This window comes from Eptatretus burgeri, chromosome 3, assembly GCF_056783735.1.
Source record: "Eptatretus burgeri isolate ZD-2024b chromosome 3, Ebu_testis_v1, whole genome shotgun sequence".
In the NCBI taxonomy this organism is placed as follows: Eukaryota; Metazoa; Chordata; class Myxini; order Myxiniformes; family Myxinidae; genus Eptatretus; species Eptatretus burgeri.
Window position 1 is genome coordinate 28,225,107 of NC_140963.1, and position 12,500 is coordinate 28,237,606.

Genomic DNA, 12,500 nt, shown 5'->3' on the forward strand with positions numbered 1-12,500 from the left:
GGAATGGAAGTAGGGTGACCCAGCTGTTTGAGTCATCATTTAAGAACTCGTCGTCCATAATCTTGAGGAAGACTTTGTCCTCGATGGAGAGGGCTAACTTGTCATCCTTTGTTCTGTTGAACACCGTACTTACAAGGTTGTCTTTGACCACACCTCGCATGGGAATCTCCATGAAGGTCCTTTGAGAAAAGCCGTGTTGTCAACCTTTGCAGCTGAATTTCTCCTTCATGTGAATGTGGTTGAGACATGGGCTGAATAGGGATGTGCGCCCGTTTTCAAACACAATCGTATTGAAGGTGTTCACAGCGACTGGCTTGGGAGCATTGCCCAGGCAAACATCACTGACTATAACCCATCGTAGGTCAAGTCTTTGGGTGTAATGAGTGTTCTGGGGGCCATTGTGCTGCTCACATACCTCATGAACTCTTAGAATGTCTCCATGAAACAGGTTAGTACAGGTTTACATGGTACCTGCAGTAAGCAAGTCACAGAGATCTGATCTAAAGAACCATCTTGTCATTGTGTAAAAAAAAACCAACTCCAAATACTTTAGAATGAGAAACTAACCAACACGCTTATTGCGTGACTTGCACATCATCCAAAAAACATGGCGTCACCCTCCTTTCCGTAAAGCATCCCCCCCCCCTCACCCCTCACTTATGACAACGTAAAACTCCCCAGTTAAACATGATATACGTGCGTCACCAACCAAAACAAAAGCACATCACTCAACATAACATCCCCCCCCCCTTTTTCTTCTCTGCACAGCGTTTAGGTGTGGAAAGAGGTTACAAAGTCCTGCAAGTAGCCCGGACACTGTGAAACCCGTGTGGGCCGTGTTGCAGGCACAGCTGGCTCGGCGCCCCTCCATTGGCGCAGTTACAGCTCCTGCCCCAACATTAACAGTGCTGGTGAGACCCCTGTATTGCTCTGTCGTGCAGGAGGGTCTGGAGGAGAGCTGTCTGAAATGTGCAACCTTGGGCCATGTACAGTCGTATGCCATTCTTGAGGGTTTGATTATACCGCTTGACACCCTCATTGACCTGTGAGTGATAGACAGCTGTACAGATGTGCTTGTTCCCCTGTCACTCAGGAGGGTAGAGAACTTGGCAGAGATGAACTATGGCCCATTATCTGCAGTAATGATCTAAGGCAGCCCCCAACGGGAGATGACATTGCCCAAGATGTTGATTATGACCTGGAAGGTTACTGAGCCCATCGGGAAGACCTCAGGCCATTTGGAATGGAGATCATAGATGACAAAGAGGTAGCGCTGGTGGTGGGGTATGCCATGGATTTCTCCACAGATATCCATCTGCAGGTGGTCCCAGGGTCTAGAAGGCCAGTTCAGCGATTGCAGAGGTGGTGGGGCAGGTTGGCCCATTTTTCCACTGAGCAGGCAAGCTGCACAGTCCATGACCATTACCTCCACACCATCACACCAGGTCCTGGCAATACTGCTTCACTCTGATGATACCCAGGTGTCCGTCGTGCGCCATAGCCAGCACTCGTGGATGCAGAGCATCTGGTATGACTGTGCAGTGACCACGAACACATGGGAAACGTGAGGATGTGGTTACACAAGTCCTGGTTCCTTATAAATGGTGGAATATTATTAATATTAACTTTAACTGTTGGGGCCTGTAAAGCGAACACAGAGAGGTAAGTGTTCGGTTTGATGAACAGGCCATGCTCAACCACCATGGCGACCATGTGATCCTCCGACACAAACACCACAAACTTCTTATTCATGCGAGAAGCAGCACGAATATTATGGAAACCAACGACGTTACCAATGGCGGAAAGCACATCGTTAAGTTCCACCTCACTGGGAGGGAAGAAAAAAAACAGCGTTTTTACGAGTTGGTGACTCGAACATCTCGACACGGAAACGTTCACCCACCATTCTAACTCAAGAAAACAAGTAAGTAAACTTTATCGAGAGAAATAAGGCGTTTTCACAAACACCAATAAATCAACGATTAAAGTTGAGAATTAACAAAGAACACGGTCGCAGTGAACGAGAAAAAGCTCCCCCGGCAGTTTTTGCAAAACAGAAAAATACAAAAAAGAAATGCAAAAACCCCTTCGGGTAAAATTCACCACCTCGAAATGTCAGGATTTCCCAAGTGAAGGCCCGCTGGGTCGGTTACCAGGCTGATCCAGAAGCTGTTGAGTACCAGGCTGATCCACCAGCTGTTGAGTTGAATGTCAGGGGTGTTACCATATCTCTTGCTGACCCTCCAATCAACTGTGGTCCACCTTCGTTTGTGGAAACACAGGCTGTGGTGAACCATTTGAAATGGAGTAAAGCTCCTGGGATTTGTGGCATCCATGCTGAACTTCTCAAGGCTGGTGAAAATGCTGAACTCGTATCGTTGCGTGCAGTTCTGTGCTCTGCCTGGAACACAAGCATCAACCCAACTGACTGGAAGAGGGGCCTTGTTGTCCCTCTCTGGAAAGGGAAGGGTGATCGCCAAGACTGCACAAATGACCGAGGGGTGACGCTGCTCTCAGTGCCGGGCAACATCTCTGCTCGGATAATTCTTGTTAGGGTTCGCCACCATCTGCTTGAGCACCAGGATCCAGAGCAGTCAGGCTTTACACCAACAAGGTCAACGATTGACTGTATCCTTGCTCTTCGGGTCCTCATAGAATGCAGACGAGTGTTTTCAGCAGCAGCTGCTTGAAGCCCTCTGGAAGATTCTTGGTCTTCATGGGGTGCAACCAAAACTGATCAATCTGATGTCAGAACTTTCCTCTGGTACTGAGAGTATTGTGACATGTGGTGATACTATCTCTGACTTATTTCCAGTTGTTACTGGAGTTCGTCAGGGGTGTGTACTGGCCCCCAAGCTTTTCAGCACTTGTATGGACTGGATTATGGGGAGGATGTTGGAGAGATCAAGTTGCAGTGCATCGTTTGGGAATGTCAAGATCTCTGACCTTGATTTCGCAGATGATGCAGTCATCTTTGCGGAGACTCTGGATATCCTTTTGGGGGCCCTTGAGGTGCTGAATGAGGAGTCAAAGCCGCTGGGATTATGGGTTCCTGTGTCAAAACTAATATCTAGGCTTTCAATGTCATCTTGGATGCTGCTATCCTGTCTGTACCTGTTTGTGGTGAGGATGTTGAGGTCATGGAGAGATTCACTTACCTTGGCAGTGATATTCATGTCTCTGCTGGCTGTGAGCCAGAGGTCAACAGTCATCTGGGTCGGGCCTGGGGAGTCCTGGATTCACTCGATCATGGGGTGTGGCATAGCCGGTACTTGTGCGGGGGGACGAAAGTCCGAGTGTTCAGGTCCTTGGTGCTTCCAGTCTTGCTCTATGGATGTGACACTTGGACTCTGATCAGTGATCTGAGATGGAGACTTCATTCTTTTGGGATCACGTCTCTTCGGAGAATTCTTGGCAACCGCTGGTCGGACTTTGTGTCCAATGAGCAGTTGCAGAGAGAGACTCAAATGAGATATGTTACCTGCATCGTCCTTGAGCATCAGCTGCGGCTGTATGGACACGTGGCTCATTTTCCTGATGCTGATCCTCCTCACCAGATTCTCTCAGTGAGGGAGCCTCGTGAGTGGAGGAGAGATTGATCAACATCTCAGCAGATTGATCAACATCTCAAGGAGATGGGGATGGGCCAGGCATCTGCATGGGGATGGCCAGACGGAGGCCCTGGAAGTAGCGGTGGAAAGTGGACGCAGCGATGCACTGCCCGGTGAATGATCCCATACCTGACCTGACCTGATCTCCTTACCCACAAGTACCGACCCTTCTTCCTCCTCCTCCTCCTGCCGTCACACCATCTTCCTTCATTTCGAGCTGATCCAACTTTCACCATTACCTTCACAATTTCTTCCTACAACCTTCAATTCACTCGTCTTACCGAATCTTCAAAAATCCATAAAAAAAATTTTTTGCCATGTGTCCTTTCTAACTGTACACCACCCAAAACCTCGTGTGTCTCTTCCCCCTTCATCTTCCTGTTACTTTTCATCGACCCATCAGTTTCACTTTGCATTTACCGATCCAAATTTTCAACAATTTTACTTCAACTTTTCCTTTCCCTCATCTTACGCAGTCCTTATTTAAAAAATAAAAACATTAAAAAATAGAAATAAACAAATAAACAGAAATTCACTTTTAACTACACATCTCCCATAACTACGTGCTTCTCCCATAACCACGTGACCTGTTTCCACCCTCTGCATTTGCTCATCCAAATTCAACATTCACCACCTGTACTGATTTTTCTTCAACCATTCCTTCACCTTATCCGATGCAATATTTATCAAAACAAGCTCAAATGAGCTAAGATCCTCGTTCTCTTAATGATGACATCATAAAAACGAATATGACGTCATTGTGATGAATCAGGTTTGCGATAAATTATCTGTGCTAATGCCCGGCTTGATTCCCGCAAACAAAATTCAAACAGCTTGCCTAGTTTCGGAGATAATGGTATAGGCGATTTCCATTAGCGGCGATATGACGTCAAATTTTTTTCTAGGAAGAATTTCCAAAATTGGAGATGGTTGCTGCCCACGCGAGGGCTTTCCGCATATACATGGCAAGTTTCACGAAGATCCGATGAAAACTCTGGGTTGTGAAACAAAAAATATCAAAAAATAGGAATAACGTCATAAAAATTGATATGACATCAGTGATGTATCATATGTGTGGTAATTCATCTCTGTTAATGCCCTGTTCGATTCCCGCAAACAGAATTCAAAAAGCTTGCCTAGTTTCAGAGATAATTGTTTCGGCAATTTCCATTAGCGGAGATATTTTGATGTCATAACTTTTTTTCTCGGAGGAATTTTTAAAATCGGAGATGGTCACTGTCTGCGCAGGGTATTTTTACATGTATATGCCAAGTTTCAGGAAGTTTCGATGAAAACTGTAGGTTGTGAAACAAAAAAGTCCACAAGAGGAAGATGAAGAACAACAACGTGAGTAAGACTTAGAGATCCTCCTCGAGGATCTAAAAATAACAACAACAACAACAACAACAGTCTCTTATCATGCTTCAACTTCTTTTTTCACACGGGTGGTTCTCATTACTGTATAATAATTCACTAATCTTCTTCTTCAAGACACTGTTTTCAATTTGACCTTTCCTTCATCCCGTGTCTAAAAAGTCCAACTGCTGCAACATTTCTTCTCTCCATTCTCCTAATTCACCTTTATTGCATCCTCTAAGTCATGTATTTTGTCGCATCGCTGAACGAAAAATTAAAAAAAAAACCCAGTTTGCAATGCATGTTCGTTTTCCATCAATCGTCCCTGTTTTTCCAACTTCATTGCCAACTCACCCCTCACTCTCAAAGCGACCATTACACTCTTCTCCCTCCACACCTCCCCCTCACCTTTCTCGCTCAACTCTCCCCACTCACCCTTGTCGCTCCAATCACCCCCTCACTCCCCCTTCTCAAAGTTGCCCCCTGTCAAATCCACAAAGCTGCCTCCTTCAACTGCCCTCTCTCCTCCATGTCATCATTCTACCTCCTCAAATCCTCAACTGCCTTCTGCCCCCTCTCTCAATACTCCCCACTGTACCTCAACCCATCACCACCGATCCCTTTCTCCTCATCCTGCCCTTTTCCCCAAGCTCTTCTGCAACCCCCCACACTCTTTCAATAACTCTCTTTACCTCCCCTCTCCTCCCTCATCCTACCCTCCCCCTTCCCTCCCCTGCACCCAAAGCCTCCTCCCCTACCCCACACCCAAAGCCTCCTCCCCTCCCTCTTCCTTAACAGTGTGCACCTCAAACATCCCAGGCCATCAATTAAACCTGACAGATCTTTCCATACAGGTTGCCACTGACAAACCAGACATAATCTGCTGAACAGAATCTTTCCTCCTTCAAGATGTCTCTGACTCCTTAGTTTCTCTCACTGGTTACTCCCTCCACTGGTATGACAGACCTGAGCCTCGTCCTGCGGCAGAGTTGCTATCTTCATCAAAAACTCCATTCCTCACTCACCGCGCACTGCCCTCACTCCATCACACCTCACTCCCAATTTGGTTTCAGACCAAGTCACTCTACCCCAGATATGCTGCTTCTGATCTCTGAGCAATGGATGGAGGTTCTCAATGCCAGACATGAAATCATGAAATCAGAAATCTCTCTTGACATATCGCATGCTTTTGATATGGTCTGGCACCCTGTCCTGCTCACCAAACTCTCTTCATATGGTATCCAAGGACATCTTCACTCAAGGCTCGCAGACCTCCTCTCCTGTCGCAGCCAACATGTGGCCCGAAATGGAGTTCTCTCATCCCCTCTTCTTGTCCAGGCTGGAGTTCCTCAAGGCAGCGTTCTGGGCCCTGATCTTTTTCTGGTTTTCATCAATGATCTCTCCAAATCTCTTGAAACCCCTCTTTATCTCCTTGCTGATGACTCCACCCTCTGCTGTACGATTTGTCTCTCTGAAAGGACCATTTGGAAACCCCCCTCCCCCATATACTTTCTCAACAATCCTATTGAAGAAGTCCCTTCATTCAAGCTTCTCGGTGATCTTTCCTGGGAAAGCCACATTTCCAACCTGGCCTCCAAAGACAGTCACCGACTGGGCATCCTCCATCATGCAGAATCCTTCCTCGGTCCAGCTGAGCTCCTGAACACCTACAAAGCTTTTGTTCCCAGCCTGATGGAGTACTGCTCTCCCCTCTGGGCTGGTGCTCCTGCCTCTCACCTTTTTCGGCTTCACGCTGTGGAAACCAAGGCATTTAGGATCATTGATATCTCCCGCGGTGAGGCTGAGTCTTTGGGCCACTCACTCTCTCACCACGGGCAGGTCGGTGGTCATTCTGTCTTCTGCAGTCTCCTCTCCTGTCTTGATCCACTGTGATAGGTCCACCCCCCCCCCCATATATTCGCAGAGCGCCCAAGGTCTACCGGCAAACCCCTTCTGGTAAAACTACTAAAATCAAGAATCACTGCTCACCTTTACTCTTTCATTTCTATTTTTTCCCCACCTTTGGAATAAACTCCAAAACACTCTTTTCAATCCCATTCTTCCCTCCAGGTCTTCAAAACAGCTATTCACCACCTCTTCCCCAATCCAAAACCCCAATCTTTTCTACCCCCGTCAATCCACCCCAAACCCACCTCCTTCAAATTCCCTACCTTTCTTCCCGGCAGTTCCCTGTTGTGTAAGGTCCTGAAAGTCCCTGTGGTGTCCACCTTGTTTACCCCGTGTTGCCTGCCCCATCCCTCTCCCTTCCGCAGATCTCCTAATGTATCTGTTCTCCACTGTTTTGTCCTTCCCTCTCCTGCCCCCCTTGTTGTGTGTTGTCTGTTAGCTCTCATTCAACCCTCGCCAATGTATACAAACAAAAAGGGATCGGACATTCCAGGCACCCACCTGGAGGGACCACATCAGGTTAACCCAAGGAGACCACATCTCAGCAACACTCTGACACACATCTCAGGCTTTTCCCCAATCTCCTCATCTGATGAGCTGCCCTGCGAAGGTCAGCTGCACAGAAGGTACTCCCACAGAGTGGGTTTTTCCATTTTCCTTGAGTTTTTTTTCGTGTGTTTTGCAGAGTGAAAGGGTTTTACGGTGGTTGGAGTGCAAATCCTTCCACCAACCTGCTGAAAAAAGTAACCCAACTGCAGGAGGATGTCTGCAGACACAGTTGGGCAATAGATATGGATGGCCATTGGCTCACAAGGAGCTCCTCCGCCCTTTGACAGGTTTGGTCTTTAATCCTGCTGGGTGTCCATATCCACATACCTTCCTCACCAGAAAACCTGGCGAGTGGAGACGGATTAGTCGCCGACAACCTGACTATGAAACAGGTAAGTATAGGTTTCCATTGTCCATGGAGAAAGTCACAGATCTTATCTGGCTTGACCTGAGGAGACGGTAGAAGAAAGAAAGACCACTGACTTGCCTCCGGTGAGAGGGTGAGAGACCCAAAGACTCAGATTCACCACGGGAGATACTAATGATCCTAAAAGCCTTGGTTTACAGTGTGAAGTCGAGATAGTTGTGAGGCAGAAGCACCTTCCCAGAGGGGGGAGCAGTACTCCATCAGGCTGTGGATGAAAGATTTGTACGTGGTCAGGAGCTCAGGTTTGTCATGGAAGGACTGCTCAACGGAGGATGCCCAGTCAGTGACTGGCTTTGTATTTGGAGATATGGCTTTCCCAGAAAAGATTATGGCAGATATTGAGACCCAAAAGTTTGAATTAAAGTACTTCTTCAAGAGGATTGTTGAGAAGGTCGATGGGTGAGTTTTCCAGACTATCGTTTCAGAGACATCGTGAGGGTGTGAGATTTGTCAGGATTGAAAGACACATTCCAAGTGTTTGACCAGCTTGTGATTTTATCCAGGTCTGCAGAGAGTGAAGAGGCTGCTGCCTGCCCATCTGAGGAATGAGAGATGGTACGGCAGAGTGTGGAGTCATCAGCCAAGATATAATGAAGATGATAAAGAGGACACAGGTTTGCAATCTACCCTTTCACAGTGAGAAATAGTAACACTGTTAACATTCTTGCAATGTCTTGCAGATTCATCAAGACATGCAGAAGGAAACAAAGAAATTCCATCGCAAACATTGTATTTAATAACACTAATATGCCGGAACTAATACATTGCTTACCTTTTGAAACAAACAGAGGAAACCTCACCCACAGGATCTGCTTCCCAGGAGTGAATCGAAGAAAGAAATTCTCCTTCCTGTCCCCAAAACCAAACAGCAGGCTTTCAAGTAAGCTCATCCCAAAGCATGATTTGTTTCAGTTCAAGGAGAAAAACATTTTAACCACATGGGATTTGGCCCTGTAACATATGCGGACTGAGTGTACACTCCATTTGTGAGCAGTAGTTAGAGGCGAAGTTTTAACTATTTAAAAAAAAAAACTTCAGGACTGAACTTCCACAGTGGGGGCTTGTTCACCAAGAGCACATATAATATTGTAACTACAACCTGCATCAGTGGCATGTACCCCTGATGCCTCTTCCCTTTGGTTACCTGCCATCCCTTTGCTCACTTTCTTGCATTAACTGGTGGAAGGGAAAATTATTATAAATATATATGTATATATATATATATATATATATATATATATATATATATATATATATATATATATATATATATATATATATATATATATATATATATGTATATATATATATATATATATACACTGGAACTTAAGTTATTAAATCTTGGCTTTCACATTTGTCTTCTGGACAATGGTTTCACATCTCCTTATGTCTATGTGCTTACTATACTCATGAGGATATACTCATGATCACTGCACTCCTTTTTTATGCTCAAGTCGTGTGTTCATCTACAGCTGGAGCATCTATGTTTCTGCTTCATGGCCATACATTTTAGGGTTTACAAGATGGAATGTTTCATGTACAATCATCCAAATGTACAGAACATCTTGCAAAGCATATAATCACAGAACACTAACAAAATAAATACAGATAATGAAAAGGAATGACATGTCACATAAACAAGAGAGATGTTGAGAGTGATCTCTATAATGATGAAAGCAGTTATACAAATAGGAAGCGTGTAACAAAGTTCAATTATTTCTGAATTCATTGCATGTAAAAAAACAAACAAATAAAAGGAAAGTCTAGGCATCCCAATGAGGGTCATCCCAAAAGTTATTCATGCCACCTATGTGAATAATTGACACGTAACAGCATTTGATATGCAATTTTAATGTCACATTATTCTACAATAACAGGGACCCACGGAATATCGACAAAATGTAAAATATGACCTCAGGTCCTCAACTCCCCCACCCCCCTCAGAAACCCAAAGTCATTAATACACATGGAACATGTCTTTCAATCCTGACAAATCTCACACTCTCATGAAGTCTCTCCGAAAGGACCGTGTGGAAACCTCTCCCCCTCACCCCATCTACTTTCTCACCAAACCTCTTGAATAAGTCCATTTATTCAAGCTTCTGGGTCTCACTATCTGCCATGTTATTTCCTGGGAAAGCTACATTTCCAAGCTGGTTCCAAAACCAGCGGCCGACTGGGCACCCTCCATCATGCAAAGCCCTTCATTGGCACACCTCAGCTAATGACCACATACAAAGCTTTTGTCCGCAGCCTGATAGAGCACTGCTCTCCCCTTTGGGCTGGTGCTACCGCTTCTCACCTTTCTCGGCTTCATGCTGTGGAAACCAAGGCATTAAGGATCATTGGTATCTCCCGTGATGAGGCTGAGTCTTTGGGTCTGTCTGTCTCTGTCTCTGTCTCTGTCTCTCTCTCTCTCACACCACAGGCAGGTCGGTAGTCTTTTTGTCTTCTACCATTTCCTCTACGGCCTCGCACCCTCTGCTCTGTCTGAGATATGTCCCTCCCATATTTTTTCAGGGGGCTCAAGGTCTGCCAGCAACCCCCTTCTGGTAAATCTACGAAAATCAAGAATCACTGCTCACCATCACTCTTTCATTCCTCCCTCCCTCCAACCCCCGCTTTTGGAACAAACTCCGACACTCTCTTCAATCTCACTCTCCCTCCCCCACCCCCCAGGGCTTCAAATCAGCTGTTCACCACAATCTCTTATCTTCCCCCATCCAAAACTGTGATCTTTTCGATCCACATTAATCCACCCCAAACCCAACTCCTTAAAAAAATTCCTGCTTTCCTTCCTGAAAGTCCCTGTAGTGACCATCTTGTTTACCCTGTGTACCCTGCCCCATCCCTCTCCCTTCCACACTCTGAGTCTCTGTTCCACACTGTTTCTTTCTTTCCTCTTCCGCCCCTCTCGTCTCCTGCTCCCGTTGTTGCACGTTCTGTGTGTTGGCTCTCATTCGAGCATCGACAGTGTTTACAAAATACTAAAAAATAAAAAATACCCCTTTCCAAAACCCCAAGCCCTCAACCTCCACCTCCAAATGCGAAGTCATCAACCCCCCCCTATTTTCCAACCAAAATTCCACAATCCCGCACCCCACCCCAAAGCCTCAACCTCCCCCTCCCCACTCTGTCCCATATTTGCTCTCTCTCTTCCTTCCCTCCCCTCCTCCCACTCATAAAAGTAAAAGGGCATTCCCACACCAATCATTACATATTTCTTGATTACCTCATCAATACAGTGGAATATGGAACTCTTTCCCCTCCCCTCTGCACCCCATTGCCATGCCATCACCGTCTTCACAGAAACCGCAACTGAAATGACAACAGCTTTGCTCCTATATGTCATGGCCCATAATAGTCACCTATCCAACTCACAATCTCATGGGATATCCAGAAACCCCATGGACCTGCAACTATCACGTGAACATGAGCAGATAATTGTGTCAAAAAATTATCTCAAACCTATTATCTTCTTGATGATGCAGATATACACACCGTTAAAAGTAAATAATGATGGATGTTTTCTCGAACAATCTCATGAGTATTCAGTAAAAAAAACAGTGTATAAATAAGGTAAATGATTTAAAAAAAAAAGTATTCAGTGAGGTTATTGCTAATTGAAACATAACATACAACAACCACATCTCCTCAGACAAAGGCCATGATAATGACATGGGTTTTATGGTCCCTGGACGAGCTGTTTAAGATAAAGTAAATGCAAACACAAACATACAGGATAAGCATATTATTATCATATCCAGCAAGGCTCTGTGGAACCTCTGCAGTAAAAGCCCTTGATTGAGAAAATTCAACAGATATTTGGGTGGTGCACAAGCAACAGACTGCTCAGCAGACTTTACCACCTCCACATTCGAACTCTGTCCCATCTTTGCTCTTTCCCCACCCTTTCCGAAACCCAACTTTGTCCTCCCCTCCTCTCCTATTCTTCACCACCTCAAAGCGAAAGCGCATTCTTACTGTACATCGATCATTACATATTTAACATTGTGTCACCACAATTACCGAGTTTGAAGTTGTATTATTTCGAACCTCCTTATCGTTACTCGTTATTAAACAGTTATCTTAGTATTCTGGTGTATTTTCTGTCATTGACAATTTCTCGAAAAGCGTTTTACCACGTTTTTAAAAGTACATAAATAAAATGCAACCTGCCTTCAATTCCGACCAATCTGATTTTCGCCACCTCTAACTTGCCAAGTGTCATGTCGAAATCTCCCTCATGAGGTCAAATTCATTGAAATGGCTGAAATAATTCATCATCAAGATGTTTATCCTCATCACCCTGAAATGAATTTGGACAACTCGACAGATGACAGTCTGCTTATTTTCTCAAAAAAAAACACACACAGCTTTATGACCATGCCAGCAGATCACAATGGTGCCACCATCCATTGGTACCATACTCCGTGCAGAGCGTTGGTGCTGCCAAAGCAGTCTCCTGGGCTATTTTACACAATCCTGGACAGGTCAACACTCTGACACAGGATACTTGAATGGCTCAATCATCCCAACAAACTAGTATTCATTTTGCCAACCTCAGAAGGATAACAGGCTGAGTCAACCCCACCTGGTATGAATTCAACAACAGAGTGGGATTTCAACTCAGAACCCAAGGACCC

The 12,500-nt window shown here is 45.3% G+C and overlaps 1 protein-coding gene across 11 annotated transcripts in view; it reads right to left on the reverse strand.

The window, feature by feature from the left end:
• The window catches only part of GULP1 (GULP PTB domain containing engulfment adaptor 1), a 356,627-nt gene that overhangs the window by 218,106 nt on the left and 126,021 nt on the right, over positions 1 to 12,500 (reverse strand). The window contains exon 2 of one of the 11 annotated variants that reach the window (XM_085872772.1): positions 8,624 to 8,700. The exons of 9 other annotated variants lie outside the window; for them this stretch is intronic. The gene's annotated coding sequence lies outside the window, so the exon portion shown is untranslated. Of the gene's footprint in view, positions 1 to 8,623; positions 8,701 to 10,156; positions 10,378 to 12,500 lie in introns of those variants that run through there. One more of the 11 variants, XM_085872771.1, reaches the window with a different exon arrangement.